The 16377-nt window shown below is 31.3% G+C and overlaps 1 protein-coding gene and 1 long non-coding RNA gene across 4 annotated transcripts in view; one reads left to right on the forward strand and one right to left on the reverse strand.

Moving 5' to 3' along the window:
* LOC127725697 (mitochondrial tRNA methylthiotransferase CDK5RAP1-like) overlaps positions 1–16377 on the forward strand; it is an 88896-nt gene that overhangs the window by 15273 nt on the left and 57246 nt on the right. The window lies entirely within an intron of this gene.
* LOC127725706 (uncharacterized) lies at positions 2021–10241 on the reverse strand. Its single transcript, XR_007993112.1, has 4 exons — positions 9774–10241; positions 7923–8077; positions 4779–4882; positions 2021–2083 (listed from the first exon to the last, which is right to left on the reverse strand). It is a non-coding gene; the product is annotated as an uncharacterized LOC127725706 (long non-coding RNA).

Below are 16377 nucleotides of genomic sequence, written 5' to 3' on the forward strand. Positions count from 1 at the left end.
ATTTATTGTCTCGAGAAACATAGGGATTACAATTCGGCGATGGCGTAAACTATTTATATAAAGCTTTCTATCTCAGAAGGTAGAAGACCTGGATGCTTCATATCTTGTATGCAGATGCCTTATGTTACCAATTTTCTGTCTGTCGTATGTCCATTGTCCTTGACCTCATTTTCATGTTTCAGTAACTGCTTGAAAAAAAATTATAGTTTATTTGTCATGTGAAATACTCACTTATTTAGAGTAATAGGATAACTATATTTAGTATATATGCCTTACTTGCAAGGTCTAAATGTCTGTCAGACAGGGTTCACCTGACCTCAACCTCATTTTATGCATCAGTGATCAAGGTTAAATTTACATGGTAAAGTCTATATCTCAGATACTATAAGTAGGTAAACTATATTTGGTGTATGGAATGATTGCAATGTGTACATGCTCGACTGGCAAGTTTCATCTGACCTTGACCTCATTTCAGGATTCACTGGACAATTTAAGATTAGTTTTTGTGGTTTCTCTTTTTTTCAGATACTATAAGCAATAGGGCCTTTATTTTAATATATGGGTCAGTCCATTCACACAGTGTTTTACATAGGAAAAATTGCAACATATGTTTTCATATGTTTAACATATGTTTTTCATATGTTTGAAAACATATGTAAACATATGTTTAGGCCCGACATGAAAACATATGTTTTCGAACATATGAAAAACATATGTTTTTAAAATCATATGAAAAACATATGTTTTTCATACATGTAAACATATGGAAAACATATGTTTTTCATATGTTTTTTACAAACATATGTTTTTCATATGTTTTCATACCCGGCCTAAACATATGTTTTCATATGTTTGTCCTAAACATATGTTTTCATATGTTTGGCCCAAACATATGTTTTCATATGATTTTATCTTGGTCCTGAATATATATTTTTTATATGTTTTTAATTGTTCAAATGCATTTATTTTCTCATAGATTCTCAACATGGTTTGTATATATATGTATTTTTTTTTGCGGTAGGTTTTTTAGAGTTATGTTTTGATGTTTTAATATGTTTTTCTTTGTTATCTTTTTTTCTGTCAGGAACTCATTTTGAGTGTAAATACTTCATTGTGATGAGTTGTTGCTTTAAAAAGTAAATAACCCAAAATACCAAACTCCACAGAAAAAACATGGCAAAATCAAAAGCTCAAACAAATAAAAAACAACTGTATACAGGCATTCTTTTATGCAGAAAAATAACAGTGCTCCATAATTTTTATATCAAGTAGAATTTTTTTTTTATTAACTTGTTGTCTCTTCTATTTTCATATTTTTGTCTCTTTGGCATACCACATTTCTATTGTCTAGTATATTCTATTTTGGTTTGTTTGTCTCTTCGACATTCACGAATTTTTCTATTGTCTATATTCTATTTTCATATGTTAGTCTCTTTGACATACCCCATTTCTATTGTCTATATTCTATTTTCATATGTTAGTCTCTTTGACATACCCCATTTCTATTGTCTATATTCTATTTTCATATGTTAGTCTCTTTGACATACCCTATTTCTATTGTCTATATTCTATTTTCATGTTTGTCTCTATGACATACCCCAATTTTATTGTCTATATTCTGTTTTCATATGTATGTCTCTTTGACATACCCTATTTCTATTGTCTATATTCTATTTTCATATGTTTGTCTCTTTGATATACCCTATTTCTATTGTCTATATTCTATTTTCATGTTTGTCTCTTTGACATACCCCAATTATATTGTCTATATTCTATTTTCATATGTGTGTCTCTTTGACATACTCCATTTCTATTGTCTATATTCTTTTTTCATATGTCATTATGTGTGTCTCTTTGACATACTCCATTTCTATTTTCCTATGATGTATGTGATATTTCTATTGCTATATCACCATACACAGATATTTAATTGTCTTCACTGCTGGCTATTACTGGTGCATTTGTATGCAGCTGCTTTTTTGGAAATATCCTGTATGATTAAGAAAGACAACTAAATTGACTTTGAGCTTTGTTTTAATCTAAAATTAATGTTCTTTGGTTCTGTTTCTTTACTTTTCAGTTCCTGCAAGTAAAAATAAAAGAACAGAGTTACAATGTCCACCTAGTCGTACATTTTTTATCTGTCAAGGGGTAATATTAAAAAAAAACATGATTTTTTGCTCTTTGGTCAGGTTGTAGTCTCTTTGACATATTCCCCATTTCCATTCTCAATTTTATTTTTTGTTCTCAAAAATATTTATAAATAAAAATGTGCTTGGGGGAAAAAAGTTCTTTTTCTTGTATACTAAATATTTCAAACCGATCTTCAAAGGCATTACTATAATAGTATACTACATGTATAAGTTTAATAAAAAAATGAGAGCATTTACGAGGCCATTTTCCATAAATTTATTATTTCCAAGGGGCATAACTCTTTTGAAAAAAGTTGATCGGCCAAATTTATAAAACTTGACTAGGATTATGCTGATATTAACCTATAGAATAAGTTTTAAAAAATCTGGCAAGAATTGTACCTGCAAGACAAATATAAACACCTTACAATAATTCCATAAACATAAAGTAGTTCACCTATACTTTTAGTATCTAAAAAAAAAGACCAAATCAAGAGAAATTTAATATTGACCAATGAACAATGAAAATAAGGTTAAGGTCAGATGAAGCCTGCAAGATAAATGTAAAGTTAAACCTGAACACCTTACAATTTCAATTTACAATCATTCCAGAAACCAATTATAGTTCACCTTTACTTTATAGTATCTGGAAAACAGACTAAGCAAGAAAAAAATATCCAATGAACCATGAAGATGAGGTCAAGTTCAGGTGATTACTGTCAGACCCATTGGTGGCCTTTGGCTGTTTTTTGCTCTTTGGTCGGGTTGTTGTCTCTTTGACACATTCCCCATTTCCATTCTCAATTTTAGAACAGTACACCTTACAAACATGCCATACACCAAATATAATTTACTGAATGCTTATAGTATCCAAAAATTAGACCAAAACATAAAAAATTATTACTGAACCATTAAAATGAGGTGAAGGCCAGATTACAACTACCAGTTGGACATCTACACCTTACAATAATTCCATACACCAAATATAGTAGACTTGTTGCTTATAATACCTGAGATATTGACTTGACCACGAAAACTTTCTGACAGAGAAGACAGACACTAGGACCTTGCAAGGTACCCACATACTAAGTAAATATAAATATCCTATTACCATGAATACTATAAATAATATTCATAAGAGAGAAATTATGAGAGAAATTAACATTACAAAAAATCTTTATTTTTTCAAGTAATCACTGAACCATGAAAATGAGTTCAAGGACAATGGACAGTTGACTGACAGAAACTTCATAACATTACATATGCATCTATATACATTGTACATAGTATGAAGCATCCGTGTCTTCCACCTTCTAAATTATAAAGATTTTAAGAAGATTGTTAACCCCACCATGGATGCAGCCGCCTGATCAATATCCCTATGTCGAGCTTTCTGCACTCATCAAAAAAACTAAGCCCATTTATTAGTTGAAATACAGAAAAATGAAAAAGAATATTTTCAAAATTTTGCCTTGGATACGTATACTGTAGTTTGGTCATTAAGAAGCTTCAAATATTCTGTCTCAATTTCACTAAATCCAATGTCTGTTTGACAAAGTTATCATATTCAAAAAAAATTTAACCACAGACTGAACCTAAATTTTAGGACAGCGACGCCGCCTCTGGCAGAATCTAGGATCACTGTCTCGCTTTCGTGAAATAAATTTGCAAGCTTGACAAAAAGCAGAACATGTATTTCAGATATTGAAATTCTAAGCAATTATAAATACTTATAAGCTGTTATGGTCCTACATATTCTTGTGTGTTCAATATTTTGGCATTACACAAAGTCATGCTTTCTTAGACTGTTTGAAATGACAAATGTTTTGTTGTTACATTAATTGATTAAATCTGTCGAAGGTGAACTGAAAGATATTTTAGTTTGGGAAAACATAATTTTTGCATCTTTTATTATTTTGTTATTTCTTTTTAAGTGCTTGTTGATGAGTCCAGCCCTTTCTGGCTGATTCTAACATTTGGTTCTTATGTTGGGTGCTGTCTGCCATACTGTGTGTAGTTTTATTTTTTTCATTGGTTCACATTTTTTCATCCTTAAACAAGTTACATGTATAGCCATAATAGGTTACTTTATGGTATGGATTTTGATCATTGTTTATGGCTGTACAGTGACCAGCAAATGTTTACATCTTCGTCCTTTGGTTTTTTAATTGATAGTTGTCACATTCAGAATCATACATGTACCTCATCTCCTTATACATGTTATATCTATATGCTGGTTCATAAAAAAAGCTTAAAAGGAAATTATTCAATTGTTATACATGTATGTTTGAAAAATCATTCCTATAATGCAAAAACAATAATCGATTGACTTAACTTGCTTATTTTAATGTTCAGTGGCAAATATTTTACAATGTATGTATATTCAAGACGAGAACAACTTTTAAATATACAATTCATAATATAAGCAAATGCTATAATTATTTGAAACTTCTGACATCTCATGCGTGTGTGTGTGGAGCAGAAGAAGGAGAGCAGGGTAAGGATTCCTTGATGCATACTTGACATCAGAAAGACATAAATAAACAACAGTATACATGCCGTAACATGTACAATTACACTTGAAAAAGGTTTAAATAGATAACATTAAATTATTTAAATTAACTGCAATTCTACAGATGAACTTACTTTGATACCAGTTCTTTTTGCCGGACATCCGCATTTACATGTACACCAGTGATTCTAATACTGCACTTTCCTTTTATTTGGTAACCATGAACATTGGTAATAAGCTAAAATTGTAAATCTTAATATGATCCAGAACGCCAGACAAAAACTAGATCATTTTTGTAGATGAAGTATGAACTGATGCTCAGAGTCACTAATTTATATTTTTACTTTTGAGTGAATGGAAAAAATGTGTAAGCAAACAACAAAAAGATCAACAGTGTAACTAATATTAATAATATATGTATAGCCTAAGCCCGTCTTAGTATAGCATGAACTTTTTCTAATATAAAATCATCTATTCTGCTGTCTACAGTTTAAAATAAAATGCTCCGCTGAGCGCAGCTTGATACGACCGCAGAGGTTGAACCCTGAACAGTTGGGGCAAGTATGGACACAACATTCAAGCTTGATACAGCACTGAATTTGGATTGTGATTAAATATTTGACACAGCATAGGTTTCTGACACAGAATGAATGTGGTCTAAGAACTTAAAAAATTTTAATTTACCTATTCAAACCATATCATTATTATTTGCTTTTATATATAAATCAGAAATAACCAATTTAAAATGGAAAGTTTTAAAGAAAAAAAAAGGAAAAAAGGAAAAAAAAATCCCTCCCCCAAATTTTTTGAACCCCCTTATGATTCATCACCCCAAACTCAATCCCAGCCTTCCCTTTGTGGTATGGTACCTTGCAGTACAATTTCAGAGAGACCCATACACTTGAACACAAGTTATTGTCTGGAAACTAGAAAAATGCTTGTTTTTAGGCCCCTTTTTGGTCCAAAATTCCTAAACATTTACGGAAATTACCCCCAAACTCAAACCCAGCTTTCCCTTTGTGATATGGAACCTTGTAGTACAATTCCATAAAGATCTATACACTTACACACCAAGTTATTGTCCTGAAACTAGAAAAATGCTTGTTTTTTGCCCCTTTTTGGCCCCTAATTCCTAAAATTTTGAGGCAATTACCCCCAAAATCAATCCCAGCCTTTCCTTTGTGGTATGGTACCTTGCAGCGCAATTTCAGAGATCCATACACTTGAACACAAGTTATTGTCTGGAAACTAGAAAAATGCTTATTTTTGGCCCCTTATTCCTAAAAGTTTTGAGCAATTACCCCAAAACTCAATTCCAGCTTTCCCTTTGTGATATGGAACCCTGTAGTACAATTTCAGAAAGATCCATACACTTACACTTACACACAAGTTATTGTCATGAAACTAGAAAAATGCTTGTTTTTTGCCCCTTTTTTGGCCCCTTATTCCTAAAATTTTGAGGCAATTACCCCCAAAATCAATCCCAGCATTCCCTTTGTGATAAAGAACCTTGTGGTACAATGTCAGAGAGATCCATACACTAACACACAAGTTATGTCTGGAAGTTACAAAAATGCTTATTTTTGGCCCCAATTGGTGCCTAATTCCTTAACTGTTGGTACCATAATCCCCAAAATCAATCCTAACCTTTCTTTTGTGGTATTGAACCTTATGGTAAAATTTCATAGAGATCCATTCACTTAACCTAAAGTTAGAGTGCGAAAACCAATGTGTCTTCGGACGACGACGCAGACGCCAACATCATCCCAATATACGACCGCAAAATGTTTTTGCGGTCGTATAAAAAACAACATTTAGGCATTAACTCTTGATGTTTATTAAATCTTGATTTCCTGTTACATAGGAAAAATTATTTAAATACACCATTTATAGGCATGTTGTGGAATCTCAATAAATACTTATATGATTGCAATGTACGTTTAATCGTTGTTGTAGCTATGAATTCTATACAATAACGTCATTCACTACAGCGTTAGGGTTACAACGTTACCATAGTTCAATGTTAGTACTTCGCATATACTATTTTCAGACAAGGCAATATTAACTCATGAACATAATATGTTGTCATTTGTGTTACCATCCATACTTCATGCAAGAAACAGCGCTTCAATGTACCTCGCCCATTAATGGATATAAAATTTGCTGTCAAAAAGCAAAAAATATGTATGTTCTTTTAACCTTTTTCATTAATTATAAATAATCTAAAAGAAATGAAGACATGTATGGGATTGCTTGCAATGCAATTTTTCTTACAATATATATTTCCAAGAGGTATAACTACTGTAAACATATTTGATCAGCACTTATTTTCTAACTCATAAAACTAAAAGACCATGCTGGTATAGACCTATGGTATGAATTACAAAATATCTAACAAAAAAATGTAACCATAACAGTGCTTTACTGGTTATCTTCCATAGAATTTACATTTCAAAGTGAAGTAATTCCTGTATAAATAATTTATCCAAGACATTACTGGTATATAATAAACCTTTGGTATACATTAATATTATATGAATAAACTTTAGATATAGAAGTATGTCTTCTCTGTATGAAATCCTGTTAATTGATTTCAAATGTTGATATTCAAATGACAATGCTTAAACATCCAAAGTCACACACCATCCATGACTTGACAAAGTTTCAAAATCAATAGACCATGACTGAGGGGCTGGGCAAAATAAAAACAAGGGATACGAAATGTGCTAGTACTCTGACATATACAACTGCATACCAAATATCAATGATTTATCATTATTGGTTCACTCAAACTGACCTAATCAGAAACTTTTCACATTTAAGTTAAGTAAAAATATCAAAGTCAATCAACCATGACTGAGGGATTTGGACCATATAATCTCAATGGAAATGGAAATGAGAAGTGGATATCTTTCTTCTACTACAAAAATTATTATTGACTTATTTAACCATAACTCGGCCATAAGTTATTGTTTGGTTCCTCTTAAACTGACCTAATCTCAATTTTTAACAAATTGTTTATGACTTCGCCTCTGTTAAAAACAGCATGCCCAAGACTCACCTTCATGACTTGTTGCAAGACAAAAAAAGAACAAGCAATGAAGTGTTAATAGAGCTTCCAACCCTATTTTCTATAAAATTGACCTGTAAAAAATATTTGTCACTGCTTATAGAAACAACAAGAATCAAAACTTTCAACTCTATCAAAACTTGCAACATGTATACAGAGTTTGACAACAACTAAATATTTAAACAAAGTTATCCTCTTCATTACATACCTCTCATCACAAAATTATTCATTGACTACTGCTCCTTTTATGCACATAAATCAATATGACAATCTATGAATCCATTATATAATCTAGAAAGCAAGGCCTCAAATGAATTCTGTTCTGTTGAAGTACATGTACAAAATGTACTTTCATTGAAAATGCTAAAAGAAATAATGTACATGTATAACATGTTCAAATGTATAATAAAATGAAGTTACAATATATCTGCCAAATTGCCTTAAATATTTTTATATGGCAAAATTGGCTTATTTTGATCTTTTAAAACAAGAACAACAGATCTAGACTTGCCCTGTTTCTTGTTGCTGTATATCATATTTGTTTATTTGTTCCTTGTTTTGTTTATAAATCATTATCAGTCTGTTAGTTTCCTCATTTGCATTGTTTTACATTTGTCATTTTCATTAAATGTCTTTTATAGCTGACTTTCTGGGATGGGCTTTGTTCATTGTTGAAGTCATCTTGTACCATAACTTATACTTGTTAACTTCTATGTCATTTGATCTGTTGTGGAGAATTGGACTCTTCTCATTGGCAATCTTACCACATCTTCTTATTTTTATATTCACATTTAAGTAGATGTAAAGTAGACCATTCATGCACTCTAGGGTCCACTTCTTATAATGTACAAGGTGATAAGACCTGCCACTGTAATAGCCTGGGTCATATTTTTCAGCTTAAAAATATGTGAATAGGTGTGGAAAACTATCAGAAGTATAATACATGTATGATAAGGCTGAGAATTACTAGATGTTTATTGTTATAGTACTCAGTAATAGTAGTCTCAGACTCAGGATAATTAAGGCTTATTGTACTTGTCATATGATGGGGGGTAGGAGGGGTCCTGATCCCGAAATCCCGGGCTTAAAAACATGGAATCCCGAGGTCCCGAATTTAAAAAAATTTAAATCCTGACATCCCGAAATTCGAAAAAAAGAATTCCCGGATCCCGAAAGGATCAATCCCAAAATCCTGAGCTTAAAAACACCTGATCCTGGGCATGGAGTCCCGATAAAGGTCCTACCCCCCCTCTCATATGCAAAGCCCAGTAATTTTCTTACATTTGTGTAGTTGCAAGTCTCGTTTTGCCTTAATTTAACATAAAATAAGGAATTTGAGCCTCAGATTTGAGCTTTAATCAAATGTGATGATTTTCTCGGTAATCGCCGGAATGTGATTCTTGTCCGCTCCTGCATGTCCTGGAATCACTCATAATTAAAATTGGGAAAAGGTTACATGTACATTATTACCGACGCGATGTATGAAAAGGTATATATATATTTTTTAAATCTAAATTATATGAAAAGAGGGGAGTAATTGATCCCTATCTATTAAGTGTAAAATAGCTAATAATTGCTAGAGAGATAATAAAGTCGTCTACACAGTTTCATGGTTTTAAAACAGCTGATAAACAAATACAAATACCACACATGTATCATAAGATATACAGGTCTGTATCAGTTAAAGTAATTAAGTTCTGTTGTGACATTAGATAAACAATTTCAATACACTACATCAAGTATATGATGTCCCTCCCCCTTGTATATGATGCCCCCCTTTTTCCAAGTTTGTCTAATTGTCTAAAGGGCTTACAAATTATTTGGTTATTTGGGATGTATTTGTGTCTAAATCTTGTAATATCCTCATTATGAAATATAAATAGATAATGAAACGGATTACCCAATGCAATTATATTTATATTACAATATGAGGGTGGGGTTCCGATATCGTTCTCAGGTTTACAAATATCTAGTCAAATAGTTTTTCGTGAAAAATAAAGCACACACATCTTCCTGCTTTAATCCAATAATTAAACAAAATGTGCATAATAATATTTACCTTTCGTTGCGCTTTTAGGGTACGTAAAATTATCCATCAAAACAAAAACACTTTGACTTTCGTTGCGTTGACTTTCGTTTCATAAATTTTCTATGTTTCGTTCCCTGGTTTCTTCAAGTTAATCGACAAGTCACCCATTTCAATTTATCTGTTTATAATAAATTTTTGATTCACCAGTTCCTTGTATCATCTATCTCTGTCCATTCTTAAAAACTTTTAAAAAGACAGCAACAGATGATCGCGTGAGCGTCCATGGATTTTGCGTCATAGTATAAAAACGGTAACGGTGAAAAGATTTCCGGGTTTTGTGTTCGACGTACCATGCAAGCTTTCGTACATTTACGTATATTTGAGGGTCTGGAATCAAGATGGGGGTTTAAGAATAGAAAATAATGACAAAAAGTGCAAAATAAAGAACAGATAGTAAAAAAAACAGAAATATAGAATAAAGAATCATAGAGAATAATGGGATTTTAATAAAAAAAAAAAAAGAATTGAGAATAAAGAACAAACTAAATAAAGAATATTTATTCATATTATTATTTAATATTTATAACTCATTCACTTAATTTACATTCTGTTCAATTCAAAATTAGATAGCTCTGCTGTGGGGGTGACACTGGCAGGGCTGACCTGCTTTCATGATCATGATCATGTGGGATTTAGTGGGAAGAGTAGAAAGTGAACTTTCCTGTTTGAGAAATACGCTATATAGATAATAAATGAAAAAATGTATGTGATAATTAAATGACAAATTTTGACATTTTCTCAAAACATTTTTTTTTAATATCCTTTAAAACATATGAAAACATATGAAAATCATATGTTTTTCATATGTTTACAAACATATGTAAACATATTTTATAAAACATATGAAAACATATGTTTGCTTCCATATGTTTTCATATGTTTCAAAACATATGTAAACATATGTTTGTAAACATATGTTTTTCATATGTTTGGGACAAACATATGAAAAACATATGAAAATCATATGTTTTTCATATGTTTTGAAAACATATGAAAAACATATGTTGCAATTTTTCCTGTGTAGTGGTATAGCAGGGAAAACATATAATATTTTTTTGTTAGGAGCAATTGAATGCTACAAAATGGGCAAACAAATTGCTGATATAATGAAGACATAGGATGAATACTTATATTTTGGTTGGTTGTCAACTTTTTTTTATAATAAAGATTATATTTCAAAAAGGCCTCATTGTTACCCTTTTTAAATGGGACAATTAATACATCACCAAGTATAAGATGAAAAACAAATATGTTGAAAAAATATAGGGTGAATGATTTTTATTCATTTCAGTTCTTAATAGTGTGTTTTTTGTCTTAAACTACTTGTTTTGTGAATTTGATTTGTGAAAATGGGTGATTTTTAACATTTTAATATACTGTTCAAATGTGATTACATTCTGTCAAATTTACATTTACAGAAGATTATTTGTAACGCACATAACAGCTGTCAGTTGAAAGTTAATGTGTATGAAAACAAAGACCTTTATAGTTGATCTATTTGTATTTAGATAATATTGCCGCTGTATATTCTTTCTTTCAAATATCCTTCAACATCAAGGACAACGAACGTGCACATTATTTTCATTTTTATGCCCCATTCATGGGCATTATGTTTTTCGGTCTGTGCGTCCGTTCATTCGTTCGTCCGTCCGTCTGTCCCGCTTCAGGTTAAAGTTTTTGGTCAAGGTAGTTTTTGATGAAGTTGAAGTACAATCAACTTGAAACTTAGTACACATGTTCCCTATGATATGATCTTTCTAATTTTAATGCCAAATTAGAGTTTTAACCCCAATTTCATGGTCCACTGAACATAGAAAATGATAGTGCGAGTGGGGCATCCGTGTACTATGGACACTTTCTTGTTATCCACTATTTACATGAGTCATTATTTAGGACAATTGCTTATATTGGAAGTTATCATCATTGCCTCATTCTAAACAGTTATGACAACGTAGGGTAGCGGAATCTGCCGAGGTTTACCGATTGTACTTTGTCCGTCAACAATTCACAGCATAATAAAGTATGAACAATTTATCACGAAGGTACACAAAATCGAGAAGGAATTGTCTTATACCAATTTCTATATCCAGTAAAAATATGTAGTTCTTAAAAACAAAGAATATATACGTCTGTTGCCAAATACCAAAGTACGCTTAGACCAAGAGGACCTCATTAGGGGATGTGCACGATTGTGATTTGACTGTTTGACTGTTTTTCGTTTGTGATTCTTGACCATCATATTGAAAGTCAAACATCACAATTGTTTTAGATTGTATATGTTACTGCCAATTTCAGGATACGTGCAGAAAATTCTTTTTAGAATAACTCTGTGTTGATTCCTCGTCTGTAACTTGGAATTTCGATCAGTACCAAAAAACATGTAAATAAATAGTTATCACTTAATAGTAACATATGTGATGATGGAACTATTTTTATGTGAACATACACTACGGTCTGGTGCTGTCAACAATCATGTATGAACATATGAAGATTATCATATCCCGATGGTACTTACAAAAAGAAATATTTTTTTCTTTGGTTCATAAATTAAAATAAAAAAACTTTATTGAATCTTGACTTTATTTTCAACTTTATTCATGTAACTAGAAGAAAATTCAAGCAATGCACATATGTGATGTTGTCAATAAGTGTTATTAATAAAACAAAATTGTTTAAACAGACTGTTTTTTGCCATATAAATATAAGATGTGGTATGATTGCCAATATGACAACCTTCCACCAGAGACCAAATGATGTTAAGGTTAATAGCAATTATAGTTCACCCTACGGCTTCAACATGACGGAGCAAAAGCCCACACTGCATAGCAAGCTGCAAAGGGCCCCAAAATGATAAGTTTAAATAGAAATTCAAATGTAAAAACCAACATCCAGATTTATGTACAAAACTATAAAAAAAAAAAAATTTTGATAAACAGCAACAAACAACAACTGGGACAGACACATTTAGAAATTGACATTGAAGGTCGGTTGAGAACTAATAGCTTCTATTATATACTGCTACAAGATTATGTTTCTCAATTAGGTTCTTGCACTGTTGACAATATTGAAAGTACATTAGTTCATAGCAGGAAAATGCTCCTCCGATTACTACATGTATATTGTGTTTCATTTGCATTGATTTGTCCTGTTTGTGAATAATTTATCAAATTTCAGAATGGAGCCTCTTATAATACTGCAGAATGGAAGTGGAACATCATAAATATTGTCACACTGTGATATTAAATACTAGATTATAATAAATATGCATTAAATATTGAATTGCAGAAACTATAAATCCTAGGATAAATATCCAAACTTAATTAATTAGCATTTACGATTAAATTGAATCTAGAAAATCAAAAGATAAATATAAATGTTGTAAAAAGTCACATGTTATACCAGATGTCTAAATGTCAAGTCACATATGTTGAAAAAAATAGCTTTTTTTTCCTTTTTCCTTCATAATATATAAAAAAGAAGATGTGGTATGATTGCCAATGAGACAACTCTCCACAAGAGACCAAATGACACAGAAATTAACAACTATAGGTCACCGTACGGCCTTCAACAATGAGCAAAGCCCATACCGCACAGTCAGCTATAAAAGGCCCCGAAATGACAATGTAAAACAATTGAAACGAGAAAACTAACGACCTAAATTATGTACAAAAAATGAACGAATAACAAATATGTAACACATAAACAAACGACAACCACTGAACTACAGGCTCCTGACTTGGGACAGGCACATACATACAGAATGTGGCGGGGTTGAACATGTTAGCTGGATCCCAACCCTCCCCCTAACCTGGGACAGTGGTGTAACAGTACAACATAAGAACAAACTATAAAAATCAGTTGAAAGAGGCTTAACTCATCAGATGGATAAAAATACAAATACTACAAATACAAGTGGACATGGCCGGGGTACTTGTACATCCAAACAACAAAAAGACACTAAGTACAGATCTGAGAGTACTCGCAGTTACTGACAGCTAGTTCAAAGCCACTAACAACTGATAAAAAAAATCATGCATCTAAGACTAAATTATCAATCCGTACACATCCAACATCCAATGGATTTAGCGTAAAGACGTCATAAACAGTCAGAGAAAAACATGACCTTGTGCAATGCCAAGATACAGGTATCGACAGATTGTAGATCCATGAATTTGTATATGTATATAACAATAATATTTAGTTTGCTTTTAATTTACTGATAACAAAATCAATATTAGTACCAATAAAAACAATATTTAATGATCTAATTACATTGTTGAATTGGTAACCTTTAAGAATAAGTTTATTTAAAGGATCGATAAGTTTACCAGGATCGTTTCTAAATTTCCGGGCACGGTAAACAATATTGAAGTAAAAATGAGGATGTGCAATCCCGTTTGAAATAAGTTTTCTACAGGTACAACCAAACTTCAAAACCAAATCTTTATATCTGTGGAAGAATTTAGTAAAGGTTTTAAGTAATTTGTGATAACGAAATCCCTGGCTTAATAATTTACCAGTAATACATAGATTACATTCGTTAAAATCAAAAACGTCACAACAGACACTGGCATAGGGAACGAGTTGTGAAATATAAACACCGTAAGATGGTGCCAAAGGAACATCACCATCCAAAAAGGGAAAATTAACAATAGGGAACGAAAAATCGTCCCTTTTGTCGTAAATTTTAGTGTGGAGTTTCCCGTGTAAAACCGAAATATCTAAATCTAGAAAAGGACAGTTGTTACAGTTTAAATTTGATTTATTTAAAGTAAGTTCCTTTGGGTAAATTTCGGCAGTATATTGAGAAAATTCTTGATTATTTAACGAAAAAATATCATCAAGATAAAGGTAAATGTTGTTGAATTTATCAATTAAATAATGTCATTAAACCTGTGTTACAAATATAATTTCCATTACATTTGTAAATATAAATTGTTATTTTATGGCAATACTTTTGGGAGGATTTTTTTACAAATAATATATCAATTGCCAAAATATCGATCACATACATGACATATGCTATAACAAAGAAATAAAAAAAAAATCATTTCCCCATCTTCATTTGGTTAATTGTTTCTATTTAAATGACATCTACTTTTGTTTCTTAGCATTGTTGACACTGCTTTCAAAGTGAAGAAGATTTCATAACTAATATTTTTTTAAGAGAATATTTGACATATGTTACAAATGTTGATTGGTAAAAGAAGGCATCCAGAATCAATTTTATAATGGTCAAACTATCTTCTGTTATATTTTTCTGGATGCTTTGGTATATCCTCTTTCTGAATCATTTTTTTTTTCAACCTGTGCCACATTCTAAAATATAACTATGATATGCCCCATTTTATGTCATGGCTAAATGGACAGACCCATATGGATTGGAATGATTGTAAGGTGTACATGTCTGTCTGACAGATTTCATATGACCTTGAACCCATTTTCATGTTTCATTGGTCAATGTTAAGTTTTCATGGTTTTGTTAGATATTATTAGAAAAATGTCAACTACGTTTGTTGTATGGAATGATTGTAAGGTGAACCTATCTGTCAGGGTTCATCTGATCTTGACCTGATTGATTTAGCCATGCTGGATCTATTTGATCACTCCAGATTTGGAGATGGTGCAGAATTCTAAGCTGAAGACATATCATGAAACTATTTATGTGTTTTTATGACTTAAAGAAACTTTATACACCATTTTAATCATCTATTGCCAACTTTGATATGTTATTTGCCCTTAAATTCAGAAATTATTGGTCGAACAGCTACTTTTGTTTAAATATACACTTGCATATAGTTAAATTGTAAATCAAAATTTATAATAAATTACAGTTTATGAATTAATGTGAAAAAGCAATATATCAAATTTAATCAGTTGATAAGAATTATGAATGTATTTTATCATTCTTATGCTTGTGTAAGTTATTGAATAAAATTTGATACAAGATGTATATTGATATCAAAGTAGATTCCCACACTTTTTTTAAATGCATTTATTCCAATTCTTTCCTTAGATAAGTAAGAGTACTGATACAATACAGTATGATAAACAACTGTTATTATTTACAAACAATTTCAATCAAAGGTGGTAGTATTAATTGGAATCACTTCCACTTTAATTCCAATCTTAATTGACCACAGATAATATCTTTTGTTTTACATAGTTGAATACTTTACAGCTCAATTTATATCTTACTTCACAATTTATTGTCAATAATTGACCTCAATAGTATATCTATAATCCTTTTTGATCTACACTATTGCTATTTAATAGTGTAAGGTATTTGAACAAGTATTTGAATACAGGAATTTCTCAATGAAGAATGAACACCAATTTTAATAAAATTAGTTGATATTTAATTTTTGTCTCGCCTTGATGGAGTCAAAAAGCAAGTCTAAGATACGTTGTGTCCCACAGTGATGGTGTCTACGTATGCGGCGCCATCAACAATATATTAGTTTGTGATTAGGTCAGTTTATGGAGAACAACTAGTGGTAGGTCAATGATATTTGGATGCAGTTGTATTAGCATTGGCACATCTTCTTTCCATGGAGATTATTTGGCCCTGCCC

Source organism: Mytilus californianus, unplaced genomic scaffold, assembly GCF_021869535.1.
Source record: "Mytilus californianus isolate M0D057914Y unplaced genomic scaffold, xbMytCali1.0.p SCAF_15, whole genome shotgun sequence".
Lineage (NCBI taxonomy): Eukaryota > Metazoa > Mollusca > Bivalvia > Mytilida > Mytilidae > Mytilus > Mytilus californianus.